A 19,527-nucleotide genomic window follows, 5' to 3' on the forward strand; every position below is an offset into this window, starting at 1 on the left:
GGCAGTTGTTTGGGTGGCTGGAGTCTTTGATAATTATCTTAGCCTTACCCATGCACCGCTTGTTGTAAATGTTCTGGAGAGTGGGAAGCCCCCCTCCAATTGTGCGCTCGGCTGAACGGGCCACTCTCTGTAGTCTGCTACGGTCTTGTGCTGTGCTATTCCCAAACCAGGAGGTGATATTGCCAGTCAGGATGCTCTCTATTGTACATGAGTAGAAGTTCTTAAGGATTTTCTGACTGACTTGGAACTTCCTTAGGCGCCTGAGGAAGTAGAGGCATTGCCGTGCCTTCTTCACAACACTGTCAATGTGTGTGGTCCATGTCAAGTCCTCGGATATGTGGACTCCGAGGTACTTAAAACTGTTCACTCTCTCAACCGGTGCCCCGTCGATGCTGAGGGGGCTGTAGTCCCTGACCCCCGACCTCCTAAAGTCCACAATCATCTCCTTTGTTTTGCTGACGTTCAGGGAGAGGCTGTTCTCTTGACACCATCCTGCCAGGACCTTGACCTCTTCCAGGTAGGCCCTCTCGTCGTTTGCAGAAGTATGCCATGAGGACCAACAGTATGAAGTCTGCCATGAGGACCAACAGTATGAAGTATGCCATGAGGACCAACAGTATGAAGTATGCCATGACGACCAACAGTATGAAGTATGCCATGACGACCAACAGTATGAAGTATGCCATGATGACCAACAGTATGAAGTATGCCATGAGGACCAACAGTATGAAGTATGCCATGAGGACCAACAGTATGAAGTATGCCATGAGGCAGGGCTCGAAATTGCGACCGAATTGGTTGCATATGCGACCGAAATTGTATCGTGCGACCTCAAAATATAATTGGGAGCATTTGTGTGAGTGCAAATAATTGTTCTGGTGCGACCTCCTCTCTCCCCTCCCCCCCCCCCAGCCAATCAACCGCTTCTTTTCACCTGGCAGCGCGGATCCTCCCTGAGAGGGCGTAGCGTGTGGAAGGATCACACTATCCCACTCAGGTCCTATCCGCGCTTAGCAGGCGCCCCGACCGAACTGTAGGAGTCGCTGTTTACAACGACCCGGACCCACCCCGCCAGCTTCTCCCACCCTCTAATACAGCCAATTGTATTAGTGTGAACGGCCAGCCAAGCTGGTGACAACCCCGGAGCTGTGAGCGAATCCAGCTCACAGCTCCGGGGTTGGTGACGAACACAATCTCCGCTACGCCACCGCTCGACAGTGACCATTCTAACCAATCAAACGTAAGCTTGACGTTCTTACATTTAATGCTGATTTTAGATTGGTTAAGATTAGCCTTCAAGCCTCGCTGTCTTCTCTCATCCTACAGCAAGCTGTTGCAGCACACACACGTTCACACACGCTGCTCCCACCAGTGCTCGCATTGCCCTTGCCCCGCCCCCTCCCCCTCCCCCTCACAGACCAGTCTAGTCAACATCTCTCATTCGCTCTGAAAAGAGCAAGAGTGCAGCTCCTCTTTCAACATAACACTTCTACACACTCTTTCACTTAACAAAATGGCCCAGTAAACTATTCACTTTCGTTTAATGCACGAGGCGTTGTCTAACGTTATGTAGCTAGCTAGCTACTGATAGCTCGTATCAACGGCTGATACCATCATAGGCGTTCGTTTTTGCAGCTGTTGGCTAGCTAGCTAGCTAATGTTAGCTACCTAGCAACTGTAGCTAGCTAAATACGGTCTGCGCTGGCTGGATGATTGATTGATTGAAAATTTTATTAACAGATTGCAGAATGGGTACAATACAGTACAGCTCAATACACACAATTGTTAAGGGGATGCAGACCAGAGAAATACTTTCGTCTTGTTTACATCAGGGTCCCCCATTTTGAATTTATCATAACATATGGCATACAGGTAGACAGTCCTGCTACATCAAGACATTTATGACATACCAGATCTACAAATACAGTACTGTTTGTGATACAAAAAGAGTCTAAGAAAGAGAGTATATACATTTGAGGGGGAAGAAACTGTACATTGATAGTTCATTCATAGTGCAGTAGCTGGCTGTTGTTGGCTGAAACAACAGCCAGCCGTGAGTAATCGATCAATTGATTACTCAAGCCCACCCCTATAAGCTACAGTATACAAAAAGAAAGTTTAATGTGACTGATCTAGTGAGCTAGAATCGGAACATTCCACCCATAAATAGCTAATGTCAAATGGAAGTATTTTATATTCTGTACTTAGTTTGAAAGTGGTCAGACAGTTCCCTCTGTGTGTAATACAGACAGTCGTCACACATTCATAAATAACACTTACAGAAAAGCTTATTGAATAAAAGACGTTCAATGGGGGATTTTTTTATGTACCGAATACCGTGAAACCGTGGTATTTTTGCCCAAGGTTATCGTACCCTCAAAATGTCATACCGGCACATGCCTAGTCTACACTATAGGCTACACTACTATACTACTCTACTAGAGTTTAAGGCTACTTTCACTCTGCATTACAGTACTGTTATATTGTCGTTTTTTTTATCAATAAAAAAATATATTACAAATATATTGTTGGTGCTCCTTACATTTTGGTGGGTGCTCCTAAATTTTTGCTGGTGCTCCCAACTTTTTGAAGTTGGGAGCACCAGTGCTACCAAGTAAAATTTTTAATTTTGAGCCCTGCCATGAGGACCAACAGTATGAAGAATGCTTGATGATCGTGTCTTTAACAGGTTGATCCAAGGCAATTCAAGCTTCACAAAAGTCACTGATCATCGTCTTCGATCTCCAGACCAAACGCTGGAGCGCCAGCATCCATGTTCTCTGATCTGAATGATCCTCCGTTTGAGTGTGGTGTTTCCATGTCCAAAACATCCAACGGCAAAAATCCAAAACAACAATAAAAAGTGTCCGCTTCAATAAGGAAGGGTTTTTACTTTATGTAGTGGCTATTTGTCAACAACAACTAATAAAAACTAAAAAGCCACTGAAGCACCAGGGCAGCGAATCTTACGCAGATCAGGAAGTCCATTGTCCAGACAGCATTTGACAGTTTTGTGGCATTTATTGTCTGTTAATCAAAGAATACAGAAAAATTCTGTTTGAAACTATATGAAACTATATGATCTCCTAACGCTGGTAAAAACCATATACCTTCCCTGATGCCCACTGTGCTATTGTCTCTAATTACCTAAATACACCCAGCTGTGCTTCCCAATTGCCCAAAACCCCTTCAAAGTAAAAGCATTTAGCTGCAACTCATAATAACTTAAATAGTATGGCTGTAAACAAATTAATTCTACAAAATCACATAACAAATAAATATATTAAATAAATGTGAAAATAGTTAATAGCTCCCACAGTAATCCTTTTGTGTTAAATGGCTGCATAAAGCAAGCATTTGTTGACTCATGTTGATAAGAGTATTAAAACTTGGAACTTGAAAAAGATCCGTCTAAGGTAGATAAAAAATTAGTGATATTTATTTATCCTTTATTTATCCATATGATGTAGACTCTCTAATTGGTTGAGGTATTGAGTTACATTGGTGGGATGCTCTAAATGAAAAGACGGTGTGGCCAAATGCACTTTTTTTTTAAGGGATTGTACAGTCCCCCCTAGCCGCACCTCTAGTATTCCTGGTCGAAGCAGACTTGAGGTTGATGAAACCAGACAAAGGAGGAGGAGACAATCCACACTTGATCTTAAAAACTAGGCAGACGTTTTGATAGAGAATCAGGTCAATGTGTACTCCTAAGTACTTGTACTTTGATACTACCTGCAATTTCTGTCCAGAGATAAAGATATCCTGCTCTGCAACTTCTCTGTGGCCCTTGGAGAAGAACATACAGACAGTCTTAGAGACATTCAATTGTAGACAACTGTTCTTAACTCAATGGACACCACAGCGATATGCGTGATGTGTTGTTCTGTATCGTATGGCTCTCGCTCGGCGTCACTCTCTGCACTGTCCTCGCACACGTGCACGCGCACTGAATAAAGACCACAATGTACCTTTAATCCCAATATTTGTCTGACCACACCCCTATCAGCTTACCCATATAAGCAGGGGTGGGGCCACCCACTCGCCTCCTTTCTCGCTTTCACCACAAGGAAGTGCCTCGGTAGATCCCCACTTGAAGTGATGTGATGGTAGGAGAAGAGTTGGAAAACAAGGATACGTTGACATCATATCTTTATCTTCTCTCTCACTATTTTTGAGAAAATACGGCGATATTGTCTTCGTACTGGAGTGTCTGGAAGATGATGATCATTCTAAAAATCCTCCACCGGTTTTCGTATTGGGAGTTCGCGCCGCTACATGCTTTTCCAACTGCAGTCCTTGCTGTGCGCTGGTTGCGGTAAAGACACAGCTGGGCTGTAGGACGCGCCGCTGTTGTGAGAAGCGGTGGGTTCCAGGTTTGGTGAGTTATGTTTTGCTGACAAGCTCCACTTGTCTGTTAGTGCTATGGGGGCTAGTTGACAATGTGTATGAAAACCGGCCCCAGACTAGGGTCCTTTGTTCAGCCTCTTAGGCGACAGAAGACCTTGGTCTGAAGCCCATTATAGTTTAACTAGTGGGCCACGACCATTAACACTGGTGATCCCTGTGTTTTCCGGACAAGTGGATGTTTTCTCTGTCACCGTGAGCCCCATCTTTCATATCCAAATGAGAGTATTCCTCACGAGGAAATATGGGCATAGATGTTCGGTAGCGGAAGATCTGTGTTCAAGTCAGCTACAGGCCATTTGGGTATTGTGCTGGCTCCGTCGGGTGTTGGTAAAATCACCGTTGTAAAACTGTGTTAACATCTTGTTTCTCTTTTCTCTTAAAAAGTGAGGAGGGTTTCAGAACGGCGGCCTGTCTGAGTGAGTGTTATATCATTGTGTACAAGTTCAGGTGATAGCTGCTTAGCTTACGTGCTAGTGGTGCCCTACTGTTAGCCAGTCAGCTGTTAGCTGCGGCGCTAGCCTGCTGTGATCACTAGGCTAGGAAACGTTAGCTTGCTGCTATCGGCCGAGGCCCAGCGCGGGGTGGCTCCGGCCCCTCGCGCGCCGCCGCGGTTCCCAACTCCCCTCTCCCTCACGGGGAGAGGCGGGGGGGATTCGAAGTCTCCCCTCTGGTCGCGTGCGCCGTTCGCTCGGCGTCTCGCGGGCAGGGGCGGTAGCGACCGACGGTTAGAGCGGCCGTTAGCTTAATGCTACTCTGTTGAACGTGCTTTGATTATAACATGTTTTAAACACTCTTGACTACGACGTCATCATTGACAGAGGATGTTCGTCGAACCTGCCCTGGGCCAGGACGGCAAGGACTGTGTCAACAAGGGGGACCGTAGCGACGGGATGGAGCGGCGACGCTGCCCAGATCGACAACACAGAACGGCTGTGTTTACTACGGTGCCTTGAGACTGCACTTCGCTTGATCTACGCTCCGGGTAGGCAAGGTTTGGCCAGACCTTGTACACTTCTTCTGGCTTTCCCTTCTAAATGTTTTGTAAATAACGGTGTTTTCCAAAACGAGTGTTGCTGCACTACATTTAGGATACGACGCGAGTTATGTGTGAATTGTCTTGTCACTGGTATTTAGCTTCTCCATGCAAATCGGGTTGTTGTTACAGATGTGAAAATGATCTGGTTTGTTGTGTTGAGAAACATCATGTGTGTTTATATGTACCGTGTACTCACAACTAAGGGGGTTAACTAACCTATAAAGCTATGCTTAGTGACAAATGAGTAAAGAATGATTATTTTCTCAGCCTGTAATGACAATGAACAGTGTGTTCACATATTAACAGGTTTTCCTGTTTTAACTGGCCGTATTAAGGATAAAGTAGGAGGATTGTGTTTCCCCCCGGTTCCCTGGGGACTTCTTCATCCTCCTCTCAGACATGTTGTTGCACTACATTGTGTCACTGTGTGGTAGGGATACGATGTAACCCTTAGCTTGATTGCTGAGGTTGTGCTAAGACTGCTGGAGAAACTTTATTTTCCTAAAAGAAAGGATTGTTTGGTCGCTTTCGTGTGTGCTTAGCAAGGCCTGTGGCCGATACTAATCGAGAATTATGTATTCTCTCATTATGAAAAACGGCGTTCCTCTGTAGAGTGTTTTTGCCATCATTTGTAGGTAATGATGGGTTGTGTGTGTCATGTGACCTACAACTGGGTTGGACTGGCCACAGAAGCACATGTGTAAGTACTCTTGGAGAGCCCTCTCTATTCTGTGTTTTTTCCTTAGTAAAAATCAGATAGCAGGTTAGCTCATGCGCTGTGTGAAGCTGTCAGACGCTTCATGGAGCTGACTATGACTGTGTCATACTCTCTTTTTGTCATTACATCGTATCATGGGTGTGGGGTCGTAAAAAGGGGTGAACTGGTAACCTTTCCGCCCCCTTTTTTCTGTTGGTCAGGGGTAAACCCACCTGTCCTTCAAGGTTCCTGTCACGTTGCGGTTCGGCACGTTACAGGGTGAGGGGGGGGGGGGGGGGGGGGGGAGGGAGTTTCCTGGTACCACGGCCTGGAATATTGGGCGTGTGCACCGCAGAAATTCCCCCGCCATAGAGTACGTCACCGTGCGCGTCTCTGTTGATAGGACTTCCGTGTGCTGTTCAGGTCCATGTGATGGATCTGTTTCGGGGGGTGGTCAGGGCTCCTCCTCACCAAGCTCCTATTCGGGCCTTTTGTGAGTTGGGACTCCTTCCGTGAGGAGGGAGCCTCCTTCAGAGTACAGAGTCTCCTCCTCAGATTGTCAAGGTGAGTGGACCCTCTAGAAGGAGTCCTACTCTATTGTGTATGTATTCGATTCAATTCGATTATTGAGTGTGTATGGGTTCAGTGCCTCCTCCCCGGAGAGCCCTAAAACCAATTTTTTACATGGCTCAAGTGCAATATATTCTTTTCAATCTGTACAGCTCGCGTGGGAAGTCTCTCTGGGGATTCCCGTCTCCTTCCTATGGGAGGGTGGTGGGATGTAAAAATGTGAAAAAACTTTACCCCCGGCTGTGTAGACTGGGATACATACTGTTGGTGCTTCCTTCTTTTCTACTAAAAAGAGTTGGAGTTAGGGAGTATCACACCCCTCTTGTCGTTCCCCTGGGCGCCTTGGGGATTCAATGACAGGTCTAAATAGCCTGTTCATTGATGTGGGTGTGTCCCGACGCACGTATAGTGCTAGCTCGGGGTGTTCTGTAAACAGGCGACTGACTGGCACACCTTGGTTGCTTGAGGTTAAAACGGCGTTTTTATAAAGCAACTGGGATGGAGGTTTTTCCTCTTCCGACGACCAAATCCGAGGACCTGGTTTGGTTATCGACGGATTCTCGTTCATATCTGGGGGATGATGACGGAATGGATCTGAACATATGTAGAGGGGTCTCACGCCCTGGGGGTGGGCCACCGGGCGTGGTTCGCCCGAACGTCTGGGTGGCGCCTTCTTTTCATGTTTAAGATCAACACGCATATCTGCCCCTTCTCCTGGAGTAGGCATGTCGGCGTGGTTAGGGCACGGGACTGGTTCTGGTCACGCTGGTCCGGATCAGTTGAACCCGTTGTCCGCCGGGGATGCAGATCTGCTGTTCTGGTACCCTGAGGGACTTGGGCTTTTTTCAGGGGGAAAAATGCCAGGTCGGTCCGGGTGTCACAGGGTTAAGCGCTATGGAGACCCGCTCTGTCATGGTTTCATTCATATCTCACAAATAGATCTCAGTTTGTCAGCGTCAGCGGCTCATCCTCCCCCCCGGCCCCAGTCAACCACGGTGTCCCCCAGGGCTCTGTGCTGGGTCCCCTACTATTCACCATTTACATGCTCCCCCTCGGTCAGATTATACGTCACCACGGACTCAACTTTCACTGTTATGCAGATGATACTCAGCTCTACATCAGCACCTCACCATCCTCCCAGCTCCCCCCACAGTCTGTAGTCAACTGCCTCCACGCTATAAAAACCTGGATGGCAACCAAATTACTTAAACTCAACAGCAAAAAGACAGAGCTCATGGTTGTGGCCCCCAAGGCACTGCTCGGGAAGGTTGGAGATCTCCTCCTCCACATTGACGGCTGTTCCATCTCCCCGTCTCTCGAAGTCCGTAACCTGGGCGTCACCCTTGACTCCACACTTTCATTTCACTCCCACATCAAATCTGTCACCAAGTCTGCCTTCTACCACCTCAGGAACATCTCCCGTCTCCGACCCTCACTCTCAGACTCTGTGGCGGAGACCCTGATCCACTCATTTTTCACCTCCCGGTTGGACTACTGTAATGGAGTCCTGTTCGGGGTACCCAGCAAAGCCCTGGACAGGCTCCAGTATGTCCAGAACTCAGCTGCCAGGGTTCTCACTCACACCAAGCCCTGGCAGCACATCACCCCCACCCTCATCCATCTCCACTGGCTTCCAGTCAGGTTCCGCATCACCTTCAAACTCCTGCTCCTCACCTCTCATCCCTCCATGCCCTCGCCCCCCGGTACCTGTCTGATCTCCTCCACCAGTACACTCCATCCCGGAACCTACGATCCTCTGATCTAGGTCTCCTCTCCATCCCTCGCACCAGGTTACGGACTTTTGGGGACAGAGCCTTCAGCGTGGCGTCCCCTACCCTCTGGAACTCTCTCCCCCCCGAAATCCGCAATGCCCCAACCCTGGACACCTTCAAATCCGCTCTAAAAACACACCTCTTCACCAAGGCTTTCCCCATCAGTTAGTTTTAGATTAAATTAGGTCCATTATCCCCTACTTTCCCTCATCCCCTCTTCCCCCTCCCCCCCTACTTTCCTTGCCCTATTTTTTGTCCTGATTGTAAAGCGACCTTGGGTTCTATGAAAGGCGCTATATAAATTTGATTTATTATTATTATTATTATTGGTTGGGTAAATTTTTTACTCAGGACTGTCGTAATGGCCTACGGCCATGCCAACCTGTACACGCTCGATCTCGTCAGATCTCGGCCGCTACACAGGTTGGTCCTGGTTAGTACTTGGTTGGGAGACCGCCTGGGAATACCAAGTACGGTGTGCTTGGGGCTGGTTCTCCATAATTTTTCGCTCCTCTCTCATGCATGGCGAAGAGGGGCCTGTTGGGGTGGTCTTTGACCTCCTCTGGTGACCCTGTGCTTCCCGTATCGCCGGGCCCGGTCCGAAGTCATGTTTCGTCGACCCGTAGGCCTGGGTTAACCCTTTTTTGAAAACTGAAACACTTGTACTGCGGTATAGCCGGTGTATACCCGCAGGTGTGTTTTGGAGTTTTTTTCTTGAGGGTTTATAGGAACAACCACCGCATTGGGTAACACCAAGGTGGTTGATTCCCTGGTGTGTTGGAGCAGTGTCAACTCCCGGGTTCACCGGTTGAGGGTGCCCCTGCACGTTCATGACGTCTGCCAATCGTGTCAGCCTTCTCTGCCTCAACCCCTCTGGGTGGGGGTTTTTAAATGGAGGCTTGGTCATGCAACAACGCCAGCATACGCCCCTTCCGCCGGGGCAGCTGTGTTCAGCTGTCCCCTCTGGCGCCTGTCTCGTCCGCAGTCTCCAGGCTAGGGTTAACAGCCAGTTGCCTGGTTTTTCCCCGGTGCGCTGCCTGCTTCCGTTGGTTAACCTTTTTTGTGTGCTTATGGCCATGCTGACTGCCTGTTCTGCAGGGTCAGTGTGCCAGGCAGGGTACTATTGGGGGGACAGGGCCCGCTCGGCTGAGGGGCCTTTGTCCAAATACGCTGGCGATGTGGGGGGCGGGGTCACTAAGTGCCCACCTGGTGGGGTCTTGATGCTGGCATCATGGACTTCTCCGGGCCCCCATTCCAGGGGGTCCAGTCCCTTTGGTGGGTCTGGGCCTTCCTTCGCGCTCCGCTGCTACGGCCTTGCCACGGGGTTGGGTTTGCCCTTGACCCCGTGATTCTGGGGGCAGTAACGAGGTTGTTCCCTCCGTTCGTTCCCGGGTGGCATGCGGGTTGTGCGTGTGTGTAGTCGTGGGGTCAGGCCACGGTCTGCTCACCCTGTCCGTTGAGTTGCTTGAGTGCCTCTTCGCACGGTCGGGTCCGTCGCCCTCCCGGGAAACCTCCAATAGGGGGGGTGCCCTCCATTAGGGTGGGTCGGGGGGGCTCGGCCCTCCCTGTTCTGATGGTTGTGGGGGGCTTTCAGCGGGGTGTATTTGTCGGCCGATGGCTCTCGCTCGGCCTCCCTTGTGCAGAGAGTGACGCCGAGCGAGAGCCATACGATACAGAACGTTAGGTTATGACTATAACCAAGTTCTGTTAGTAAGGTGACGCTCGGCATCCGACGCCGCTGCAGCGCTTGATCTCGCCTTGTGGTGAAAGCTTGGGAAGGAGGCGAGTGGGTGGCCCCACCCCTGCTTATATGGGTAAGCTGATAGGGGTGTGGTCAGACAAATATTGGGATTAAAGGTACATTGTGGTCTTTATTCAGTGCGCGTGCACGTGTGCGAGGACAGTGCAGAGAGTGACGCCGAGCGTCACCATAGTAATAATGATAATGACCAACCCACGTACCCAAGGTACGTCACAAAGACCCAGACCCACCAAAAGGACTGGACTCCCTGGAATGGGGGCCCGGAGAAGTCCATGATGCCAGCATCAAGACCCCACCAGGTGGGCACGTAGTGCCCCGCCCCCCACATCGCCAGCGTATTCGGACAAAGGCCCCTCAGCCGAGCGGGCCCCGTCCCCCCAATAGTACACCGCCTGGCACACTGACCCTGCAACAGGCAGTCAGCACGGCCGTAAGCACACAAAAAAGGTTAACCAACGGATGCAGGCAGCGCACCAGGGAAAAACCAGGCAACAGGCTATTAACCCTAGCCTGGAGACTGCGGACGAGACAGGCGCCAGAGGGAACAGCTGAACACAGCCGCCCCGGCGGAAGGAGCGTAAGCTGGCGGTGTTGCATGACCAAGCCTCCATTTAAAAACCCCCACCCAGACGGGTCGAGGCAGAGAAGGCTGACACGATTGGCAGACGTCATGAACGTGCAGGGGCACCCTCAACGGTGAACCCGGGAGTTGACACTGCTCCAACACACCAGGGAATCAACCACCTTGGTGTTACCCAATGCGGTGGTTGTTCCTATAACCCCTCAAGAAAAAACTCCAAAACACACCTGCGGGTATACACCGGCTATACCGCAGTACAAGTGTTTCAGTTTCCAAAAAGGGTTAACCCAGGCCTACGGGTCGACGAAACATTACTTCGGACCGGGCCTGGCGGTACGGGAAGCACAGGGTCACCAGAGGAGGTCAAAAACCACCCCCACAGGCCCCTCTTCGCCATGCGTGAGAGAGGAGCGAAAAAGAATGGAGAACCAGCCCCTAAGCACACCGTACTTGGTGTGAGATCCACAGCCTTGGTTGACGCGCGCATGCGCTTTTCCGTAAGAAAACAGCTGAGATGAATTGTTTGGTTTATAGAAAAGAGTATTTATTGTCATTTACTTGAAGCTTTGTTTAGCGTGAATGGGTTCCTACCGGATGACGTGGAGGTGTGCTGGCTTATTCCCGTTGGTGTCCTGTTTCCAATTTTTAAAGTTCCAAATCCATAGCGCTTGCGGCGGTCAAAAACCGTCTGGGCTGCATGCCTTACATTCCAGTGTCATGTTTTTTACTAGCGCACCAGTCCATTGATAAAGTGAGTTCACACACTAGGGTGCTGTAATCACTGGTTCAAAATGGGCTGGACCAGACACACCTCCACGTTGTTGAAGCAACACACATCCAAGTCATAACAAATAAAAGATGTTATCGATCAAGTTAATTTCAAATCGTTTTCCAAACAATATTGCTTCATATTTTTAACTAAATAAATAAATAAATATTAAGGACTGAATCTGGCTCCAACACTTGGTATTCCCAGGCGGTCTCCCAACCAAGTACTAACCAGGACCAACCTGTGTAGCGGCCGAGATCCGACGAGATCGAGCGTGTACAGAATGGCATGGCCGTAAGCCATTACGACAGTGCTGAGTAAAAACGTACCCAACCAGGGTCTCCATAGCGCTTAACCCTGTGACACCCGGACCGACCTGGCATTTTTCCCCCTGAAAAAAGCCCAAGTCCCTCAGGGTACCAGAACAGCAGATCTGCATCCCCGCCGGACAACGGGTTCAACTGATCCGGACCAGCGTCACCAGAACCAGTCCTGTGCCCTAACCACGCCGACATGCCTACTCCAGGAGAAAGGGCAGATATGCGTGTCGATCTTAACATGAAAAGAAGGCGCCACCCAGACGTTCGGGCGAACCGCGCCTGGTGGCCCACCCCAAGGGCGTGAGACCCCTCTACATATGTTCAGATCCATTCCGTCATCATCCCCCAGACATGAACGAGAATCCGTCGAAAACCAACCCAGGTCGTGGGATTTGGTCGTCGGAAGAGGAAAAACCCCCATCTCAGTTGCTTTATAAAAACGCCGTTTTAACCACAAGCAACCAAGGCGTGCCAGTCAGTCGCCTGTTTACAGCGAGCTAGCACTATACGTGCGTCGGGACACACCCCCATCAATGAACAGGCTATTTAGACCTGTCATTGAATCCCCAAGGCGCCCAGGGGAACGACAAGATGGGTGTGACACTTCCTAACTCCAACATTTTTTGAATAGAAAAGAAGGAAACATCAACAGTATGTATCCCAGTCTACACAGCCAGGGGTAAAAATTGTTCACATTTTTACATCCCACCACCCTCCCATAGGAAGGAGACGGGGATCCCCAGAGAGACTTCCCACGCGAGCTGTACAGATTGAAAAGAATATATTGCACCTTGAGCCATGTAAAAAATTGGTTTTAGGGCTCTCCGGGGAAGAGGCACTGAACCCATACACACTCAATAATCGAATTGAATCGAATACATATACAATAGAATAGGACACCTTCTAGAGGGTCCACTCACTTTGACAATCTGAGGAGGAAGGCTCTGTACTCTGATGGAGGCTCCCTCACATGGAAGAGGAGTCCAAACTCACAGAAGGCCCGAATAGGCGCTTGGTGAGGAGGAGCCCTGACCACCCCCCTGAAACAGATCCATCACATGGACCTGAACAGCACACGGAAGTCCTACCAACAGAGACGCGCACGGCGACGTACTCTATGGCGGGGGAATTCCTGCGGTGCACACGCCCAATATACCAGGCCGTGGGACCAGGAAACTCCCCCCCCCCCCGTAACGTGCCGAACCGCCACGTGACGGGAACCTTGAAGGACAGGGGGTGTACCCCTGCCACAACAGTTTTATTTGAGGTCCATAACAGTACATTGTACTAAGCAATTGTTGGCTCATTAGTTTGTGATTCACATGCACTAAAATTCACCAGAATGCAGGAAATTAAGTCTTTGTAACAAAAAATTTCCTGGTGGGGGACCCCCAGACCCCCCGCTTAAAAAGTGGCCTGACTGGGGCTATATTTCGCGCTATATCTCCCGGTATGAATTATTTCCCCAGCCGGCCCTGACCGCAGCTATCCACGGGTTCCTAACGGCAAATCCGGAGCGGAAGAAAATGCCCCCAGCAGGTAAACTAGATCGAAGGACGATAATCATCCTTTATCTACTCGTTGCGGGAGATATTCAATTAAACCCGGGCCCGACTACACGACTACAACAGAAAGTGATGAATCAGAGGCTCCCACAAATAGTGGCGGCTACCGTCGCGATCAACAATAATGACAACAACATCCTTTTCAACGACACCAACATCCTAACACCGGCGTCGGGTGCATACATTCCACCCGACACCGGAGCAGTGACGACTTCCGTAGCGATCAACAACAACAACGACAACAACATCCTTTTCAACAACAACAACAACAACAGTGTCAACCCCGGACCCAGCCACGTCAGGACCCCGTCAGGACGCAAACCCAGACGCGACGACTGGGTCTGGCACTACAGGATGCAACGATGGCTTTGGGTGCCTACTTTCCACCCGACGCCGGAGCAATCAACACACCCGACGCCGCCGCAGAGGAACACATGGGAGGACGAGACGGGAGTGAAGGTACCGGGGATAATCAACTCGACGGTGGCGCAGGTAGCCGGCAAGCTAACACAGCAAACTACCGGAGCCAGAGGACCCTACCCTTCCCCCACCGAAGGCCACCCGGTCAGCGAGACATCACCACAGCAGGGAGCCGGCGGGATGGAATCAACATAGCCCCTGGCCCCTGGCCCCTGCCCCCTCCCCACGGAATTTCACCACCAGACGCAATCAACACAGACGCTAGCAGATGAACCAGGGCATGACACACACCCACCCCCCCCTCCTGCACACGGACCGAATAATAACAACACAGCCCCCACCCCACCCCCCTCCCGTCGCAGGACACCCACCTTGATCAAAGGATCCCCCACCCCCCCTCTGGACATCACAGAGCCCCCCCCCCCCTTCCCACAGAAGAAGAACCCTACCTTTATCTCAAGGATATAGACTACACAGCAAATCAAAATGGACTTCATATTTTCCATCTTAATGTAAACAGCCTTAGACTCAAACTGGCAGAAATAAGGCAACATTTCATTAGCGGTAAGGTAAACATTCTATGTTTCTCTGAAACTAAACTGGATTCATCAGTAACAGACCCGGAAATTGAATTGGAGAACTATTCTTTAGTCCGCAATGACAGGAACAGGCATGGAGGAGGTGTCTGTATGTACATTCACAAAGACACCAAATGTATTAACCGTACAGACCTAGATCATGAGGCTATTGAAACTGTTTTTGTAGAAATTCTATTTGAAATCTGTTCTAGTCGGCACAATTTATAGACCGCCAGACCAAAATGGCTTTTATGATGTGTTGGATGCGTGCTTAGCTGGAGCTGAGGATGCAGAAATGATTCTTATTGGGGATTGGAACACGGATATGCAACAAAAAGATGCACCCGTCTTCAAATCCTACAATAGGTTTTGTGATCTGCACGGCCTCAGCCAGCTAATCACACAACCCACACGTGTATGTGAGTCAACTCAGACTACCATTGACCTCATCCTGACCTCTGACAAGTCCAAGATCGCCAATAAAGGGGTTATAGCATGCGGGTTAAGTGATCATTATATGATATTCTGTACCCGCAAAAAGCTAAAACAAAAGGCTGGCTGTCACAAAACAGTCACATCTAGAGACCTCAAAACCTACTCTAGCGAGGCCTTTAACCTTGAACTGGAGAGTCTGGACTGGTCAGATGAGCTCAATGGTACACTGGTTGAAGAAACATGGCTTGGCTTCAAAACCAAATTTTCAACGATACTAAACAACATGGCCCCCCTAAGAACCACCAGGGTAAAAAATCGCACGGAGCCGTGGATGCACACTGAAATACTGACCGCTATGAAAACCAGAGACAAAAAATGCTCTGAGTTTCGTAAAAGTCAGTCAAAGCTTACCATAAGCACGAGCAGTGAACTCCAAGCCCACGTGACTGAACTCAAACTGGAAAGAAACAGACTAAGAAATGACGTAAACTCCATGATCAAAACAGCAAAAAAAAAACGAGGAAAACAAAAACAAACCACGTGAACTTTGGAAATTACTCAATAACCAACTAGGCTGCAGTAAAAAACTTAAAACCAGATTCTCAAACATAAACATAAAGACGGACAACACGCTCATCACAGACAAGCTGGATGTAGCCAATTACTTAAATAGTTTCTTCACAAACATAGCCACAACACTGGTAAACAAACTACCCTCCCACTCAGGGCATTATGGGGTAGAACACATAGTAGCATACTACAAGAACCTAGGGGTCCACAAAGACGACTTCAAACTGGAAATGGTAACAACAGATGAGGTACTCAAAAAACTGAGCGCCCTCCAACCTAACAAGGCCACTGGCCATGACAACATCCCCTCCAAATTCCTCAGAGACTCAGCAGCCGCCATCACCCCAGTCATCACACACATAATAAACCTCTCCATAAAACAGGGACACATCCCCAAGGACTTCAAAATTGCGAGAGTAACACCCCTGCACAAAAAAGGCAGTATATTAGACCCAGGCAACTACCGCCCTGTTTCTATTCTTACCTCCATCTCGAAAGTCATGGAAAATTATACGAACAGGTCGAAAAACACCTTGCGGAAAAAATCTAATCTACGGATTCCAATCTGGCTTCAGAACATCCCACTCCACTGACACATGCCTTCTCTATTTAAACGACCACATCAAACAAGAGGTGGACGCGGGCAAATACTGCGGCATGGTCATGCTGGACCTACAAAAGGCCTTCGACACTGTCAATCACACCATTCTGATTGACAAGCTAAAAGCAATTGGTTTTGATAGTCTATCAGTGAGCTGGATGCAATCCTACCTGCAGGGGAGAGAGCAGATGGTGGAGGTAAACGGTACTGTTACGAAGGATCAGATTAAACCGAATATATATATTTATTGATTGATATATATTGCATAATATTTGTATATCGTTTGATATCCCTTGTATATTCCTTGTACATATACACGGAATATCCCTTTAGCCTAGTACAGACCATAATATTTCATTCTCCTATTGGACAGCGGTCCACCAAGCGCCATGGCCATACCTCCAAGGTCTGGTTCAAAGTCACCGCCGGGGACTTGCCTGGACATGAACGGTTCTGCGCAAGGATATGAGACAGGAATAAAGCTGGTACTAGTTTGTTCACCTAACGTATAAATACGGCGCAGGTGAATACAGAAGCACTTAGTCAGAAGTCTAGAGTTACCCAATAAGTTGAAGCCTCACCCACGATACAACGTGCGGTGAAGTATGGCCTGTTTGGCCCCAAATAGAGCATTGAGACCGCGTGCGAATTAATAACTGAAGTGTCAGAGTTTAACGCTGTACCGTCGAGTTCGACCGATTCTATTAAGTCAGTAATAGTCTATTTGTGTATAGTGTATCGTGCGGCTACCGTTCTACAGTGACCAGCATCACCAACGTTTCCTCGTACCAGCTAGAGTGCTTATCCAGGCTGGGCTGCTTACCATGGCGCTTTCACCCGAGGGGCCCTAGACGAGGACCGTGTGGATTATGTACACTGGATAACCTACCGACGACTGCATAGCCCTTTTCGGCTGGATTATATTTGCTTTTGGTCCTGTAATTAATGGAGCGGAGAATCGCCGACACCCACAATTGTGTGGGATTTACCCTGTGAGGAGCCTTGTCGAGTCCGCCTCTCAGAAGCCTGAGGCCGGCTAGCTTTCTTCCATGTGGAGCTGCATGCTACGGAGAACAGCTGTATTCGTCTGCGGATCAAGATCTTATTGCACCGTCTCCTGTACTTGGAGTCTCCTTATCATCGTTGACCCAGACTCTACTACCGACAAATCCTCTACCCTTGCTGGCTTACGACCGGAGGGACCCTACCAGTATCTCCCGCTATATTACCAGAGTACCATAGATATAATTCCTAAGATTCAGGTTGTATTATTATCTCCTGCGTAATATGAGAATGGACATACGTTATTGATTTGCCTACGCACATTCCTTTGCCTTATAAGCGCATCTAAAGTAAAGTATATTATGTACTATCATTACTGCTAATAAATACTTAAATCCAGTTTTGTGTGGAACCGAGTCATTGTGGGAAGTGTTCATCATTAGATACCTGTGTACTGTATGGCCAGTAGGAATGTACATAAGACGGTAGTGGTTTAATGATACCATACTTATCAATACAGTCAGGGAATTGTACCCCTCAGTTACAATTGGTCCTTCGAGCCGGAGGGTAACTAGCGTAATATTAATATAGTGGTATTAATATTGACATGGCCAATGATGAACACTCCACAAAACGGTTCTCCTAAAATAGATCGCCCGCAGCGTAGACGGCAGACACCTCAGTACTTAGAGGATTACGTTGCCAGTATACCACCTAGCTTTCTACAGACGGTAAACGCGGAAAAAGTAGATAGTAAAATTATGTCCAACCCTACCGACCAGGCTACCCCGCCAGTAGAGACCCTAGTGGGTTCTAACTAGGGATGCTCGATATTGGCTTTTTTACCGATACCGATATTCCGATATTGTCCAACTCTTAATTTCCGATACCGATATCAACCGATATCAACCGATACCGATATATGCAGGGTTTCCCCGTCCAAAAAACTGAATAATTTCAGGTAACTAATAATTTCACTGGATATATATATAACAAATATTGTTATTGTTTTTTTTTGTTTTTAAACCGATACCGATATTTTCCGATATCACATTTTACTGCCGATATCGGCCGATAATATCGGTCGGCCGATAATATCGGACATCCCTAGTTCTAACGTAACTGACCAAGCTCACGGTGGGGACCAGGAGGGACCTGACATGACTTTACCCCCCGCCAAGACCGAAGAAGTAGTCCCCGGAGAGCTCCAGGATAAAGAAAGCCCTCCAGGGATGGAACTCGACCCACTACAAGAAGGGACGAGCACGCCGGAGATGGAACTCCTCGATTCGCCACAGGAGAACGGATCTCCAACGAGTACTACCAGGAGCGGATCACCTCAACCAGCGTCTTCCCCCAGCGAGGCGGACAAGATGCTGGCGCAGGCCTTCCTCGCCAGCCTGGCAGCCTCAACCGAGCGCGATCGACTCCAAGCACAGACGCTTAGTGAGCGCGAACATTCTTCCATGGAAAGAGAACGCCTTCAAGCGCAGCAACGGAGTGACGAAGACCGCATACGTCTAGAGATTAGACGCCTCCAGACGGAAGAGAATATGGGAAGAGACCGCGCCGAAGCCCAGCGCGCCGCCGCCGAAGCCCAGCGCGCCGCTGCCGGTGCCCAAAGAGAAGCAGAGCGCGACCTCGCTCTCACCAAGCGCGAAGCCGAGCGCGACCGATTACAAGCGCAGATAATGGAGCAGCTGATTACCAGGGCAACCCCCCCTCCCTCCGCACGGGGCTCCAGGGCCTCGTCAAGACAAGGGTCAAGGGCACCCTCCCCTACCCGATCAAGCGACCCTGAGCCCGACCACCAGAGAGAGCCTATACCCCTCTCCGAACCCCTTCCCCGACCGGTCCAAGCGAGACCCAGCTACAGGGAAGAACCTGTCTATACCACGGAGAGGCTAAATAGACGACTACAGGATCTAGATGACCTGCCAGAGGAAGAAGAAGAGGGAGAGGAGGAGAGTCAAGCTCAACAGCATCACAGTACTCCACAGGACCAGGAGGTCCAGTACAGCCCAGGCTTTACCCCCGCGGCTCTGCGCTACAGACCCCCGACTCAATTCACGGGTGAGCTTGACGCACGACCAGCCCCGAGGAACAGCACCTGGGTACGCGGGCCTTGGTACCCAGCAGGTACCAGCCCACCACGACACGTAAGAGGAGACTCGCCTAGGAGGCCTCTCCTCCAACGCTCACCGATGTGCCAGCCATCCATGGCATCGTACCTTGGCACACCGACGTTCCCGGACTTCACACACGAGAACAGAGCACAGTACACAGAGCTACGAATGTGCTTAGAGACAATGATGTCCGATGTAACTGATGAACCGTACAAGTATGCTATCCTACTCAAGCACCTCAAGGTGCCCCGAGCGCACAATATAGCGCTGGCATATTCCACCTCTACTACCCCATACACCGCGGCTCTAACAGC

At 49.4% G+C, this 19,527-nt stretch overlaps 1 protein-coding gene across 1 annotated transcript in view; it reads left to right on the plus strand.

The window, feature by feature from the left end:
• pde2a (phosphodiesterase 2A) overlaps window positions 1-19,527 on the plus strand; it is a gene marked incomplete at its 5' end in the record, with an annotated part of 420,725 nt that overhangs the window by 228,478 nt on the left and 172,720 nt on the right. The gene's annotated exons all lie outside the window — the stretch shown is intronic.

The sequence above is a fragment of the Notolepis coatsorum genome, assembly GCF_963971535.1.
Source record: "Notolepis coatsorum genome assembly, chromosome: 1".
Taxonomy (NCBI): Eukaryota; Metazoa; Chordata; class Actinopteri; order Aulopiformes; family Paralepididae; genus Notolepis; species Notolepis coatsorum.